Source organism: Girardinichthys multiradiatus, chromosome 7 (assembly GCF_021462225.1).
Source record: "Girardinichthys multiradiatus isolate DD_20200921_A chromosome 7, DD_fGirMul_XY1, whole genome shotgun sequence".
NCBI lineage: Eukaryota > Metazoa > Chordata > Actinopteri > Cyprinodontiformes > Goodeidae > Girardinichthys > Girardinichthys multiradiatus.
Genome location: NC_061800.1, coordinates 49,841,779 through 49,845,277, shown reverse-complemented (window position 1 = coordinate 49,845,277; position 3,499 = coordinate 49,841,779). Strand labels below are relative to the sequence as shown.

At 40.3% G+C, this 3,499-nt stretch overlaps 1 long non-coding RNA gene across 1 annotated transcript; it reads left to right on the top strand.

Moving 5' to 3' along the window:
- The first annotated feature begins 746 nt into the window (after nt 1-746).
- Nucleotides 747-3,205, top strand: LOC124871052. The gene is made up of 4 exons (XR_007038935.1): nt 747-823; nt 1,253-2,711; nt 2,821-3,058; nt 3,140-3,205. It is a non-coding gene; the product is annotated as an uncharacterized LOC124871052 (long non-coding RNA).
- Nucleotides 3,206-3,499: the final 294 nt, after the last annotated feature.

The following is a 3,499-nucleotide window of genomic DNA, read 5'->3' as shown; positions in this document are numbered from 1 at the left end:
GTGTTCTTTAATGTGATACCAAGATTTTTAAAAAGAGTTTATGATTGCTGAGAAAAACTCAATTAGATTTGGGCATGCTATTTCAAGCACAAACTTCAAGAAAATACCTTGAAGCTGAAGATGTCATTCAAGGATGATTTCTATTCTGGTTAACAGTTCAGTTTCTATAGATGTCACTCAATAAGTTTCATCTACATTTGATGTGGAATTTATAAAGAAAGCAACCTAAACATGGGGAATCTATATATTTCCCACCATATCAATTCCCTAACCCCTTCCAGTCACTTTCATGGCTGCAGGTGTATAAAGTTGGGTGTGGAGAAACTTGACGAGCCTGCACAGAGTCCTGACCTCAACCTCCGTAAACACCTTTGGGAAGAATCAGAGCGGAGGCTGCAGTTCTGGTTCTGATCTAACTATGAACACAGTCCTAAATGTCATGATTAGAAGGTGTTTTGTTTTGGTTTCTGATCATTGTTTGGTTTCCAGGTGGTGCTTTAGTTCATTATTTTGATTATGGTTCTTATTCTTCTTGGTTTTCTATCTAGGCTGTATTTTAGTTATTTTACATTTGCAAGATTTTCCTTCGCTTAGATTATGTCTTTGGATTTAGGCCATTCATGTTTTTAGATTTTACTCCATGCCTCAGTTAGTAATCAGTTTCATCAGGTCCACCTGTTCATGCCAATTAGTTTCTGTCTTCACTTGTGTCATGCCCATTAAATACACTGCCGTTCCGTTTACTCCTCGCGGATACATACGTTGTCATGCTGAGTCTGTCCAAGCCTGTCCATGTTTCATGCCTGCCTCTGCTATCACCTGTGTGAGTTTTTATTTTGTTATTAAATCCTTTTTACTCACCGCTCTGCCTGCTCGTCTGCATTCGGGATCCGAAAGCTATTACCTCCCTGACACTATACCTTGTGCAAAATGTTTACAGAGTAGTTCAAGTTGCTATTGCTGGCAGCGTTGGCTCCATCAACAAAGTGGACCTTTTAGATTAATAGGATGTCATCAAAGTTCACGTACATGTAAAAGTAGACAGACAAATACTTTTGGCAATATAGTGTATATTTCTTGCAGAATGTCATTTTTAAATTTTCAAGCAAGGAGACTGATGCAAGAACTACAGATTGTTCACTGCTGCTGGTTTTAATTGGAGTGTTTGTGTTGGCATAATGTCAGAACTATTTGCTTAGTGTCATACCACGGAGCTGACCACAGGTTAGTGTTCTGTGTGTGTCTCCTTTAGCTTCCTGGAACCTGCAAATCCACAGAAGGTACTAACCTTTCCTCTGGATCACCTGCACGCAAGACTCCTGCCTGTCCACCCCAAAGTGGCGAAAGGACATCGGTCGGCACATGGTGGATGAATATCTTATAATAAAAAAGGATGATAAACTTTCTGCCATGAAGGAAAACCAGGGAGAGGGCAACAGAGAAACCAACAATAAAGGGACAGGAAACAGACACTTGAATACAATTGATACATCATGGTCTAAGCAAAAAACAGGTGAAAGTAATCAATAGAAACACAAACAGGTGTGGATCATGACAAATCCAGGTTTTGTACCCTTGTTTTTTCCAAGTAATGAATTGGAATAAATAGTTAATCTCTTTACAGATTACTTCTCAAAACAAATATTTTCTTTGATTTTTGTCCTTCACTGTTCAGGTGGTTCCACCCTCCTCTTTGTATAATTGCCCTGGAGAATAATATTTTTCATCATACTTAATGTTTCCAAGTAACCATTTTCTATCAACAAATTGGGTGTGGTCCTCTTGGAGTGGAATGTGCATCTCACTGAACCTCCTGAGATTCCCACTTCTAGCTTGTGATAAAATTCAGTGTTCCCCTGTTTACTCGGGTCCCCAAAAGGATGGTAATCTGAAAAAAATGGGAGTTAAGTACACTAAATATTTAGTTTTGACATAAATAGCAAATTTCACAAGAAAAGAGAAACTGTTCTGTTTCTAAAAAGACTGCACTCTTCAAAGCCTAGCTGATTGGTTACAGCATTCTTGGATCCAGCCTAATTTAAAAATGACAATCATGATGTTCTTCACTGAGAATTTTCCAAAAAGGGTTTCCCTATTTTTCACATCCACATCATTCTCTTATAAATCAACAGCACCTTCTCATGATCATCAACACCAGCCCTAGGCCCTATCTATTCACTATTCACTCAGGCCTTGGCAGGATGCAGATAGGTGCTAGAAGATCAAACCCTGCTGTCATCATGACGACACCTTATACACAGATGAAACCTGGTTAATCAATTAATCAAACTTTATTTATTAAAAAAACTGGAGATTTGCAGATTTTATGAGAAGGATAAAATGATTTAGATATTGAGCTATCCTTTTCGTAGAGCAAAACTGCCTATTGAAATGCCTCAGCTAAGTAGGATATAAACTAGTCTAGAGCTGTACTGCTGATGGCCCCCTGCTCCAAACGGGAAAACAAGATCCGATGGTCCACTGTGCCAAAAGCAGACGATAAATCTAGAAGCACGCGGACAACAGTCATCAGTGTCTTTTGCTAAGAAATATTGTCACAATGTGGGTGCATGAGTCTGTGTTTTTCCGGAGGAGAGCTGCTGGTGGGCTTGGTGCCCAGCTGAATGCTGCACACCTGCATCAATCCAGGATGGAGCGTTTAAAAGGAGGTGTGGGATGAGCATTCTTTGCCTGATGGGCCCACATAAGCGGTAACTCAAGCCTTCAAACCTCATTCCCAAAGTCTTGTGATTATCTGTGTAACTCCGAAAACGTTGATCTCTGCCTGCCTATGTCCGCTTTTCTGCTGCCACTCTCCAGGTTTCGAAAAGCTGATTGCTTCCCGGATTTCTCCTTCCAATACTCAGATGACCGTGATTATATCGGACAAACAATCCCCAGCCGTCCTTCACAGCACCTGGCCGCTCCAACCTGCCTGCCCGCTCTCCGACACACCTGTATACCTATTGAGTTGGACATCCCTGACCAAACCCCTCCTTTGAGACTTACCACCCATATCGCTGCCACGCCTCAAATCTGTTTTCCACGCTCCTGCACTGTAAGCTACCAAACCCTCCTGACAACCATACATCTGACAATGTCTTCTGAGAATTCCATTAATTTAATCTGTCCTTCACAGAGCACCAGATTCTCGCTTCCAGTTTTCCCCAATGATGTACAAAATAAATCTTTTGCAAACTTTGAATGGTCTCCAAGTGTGGTTCTGCATGTGGGTCAGAAAAATTCAACCCAATATGTCAAATATGTTGTAAAAATATTTTACAGGGCTGACTCTGCACTGTGTAAAGATTTAAAACCAGACTAAAATCTCTAAAATGTTGTGTTCTTTCAAGAATGCCATTAATTGGTTATAGACCACCTTCTCAAGAAATTTTCAAATGAAATGGCAGTTCAGAAGTTGGCCTATAATTAGGAAGAACAGATGGATCAAGAGTGGTTTTTTTAATCTGAGCCCAGATAGCTGCATGTTTAAAATGTT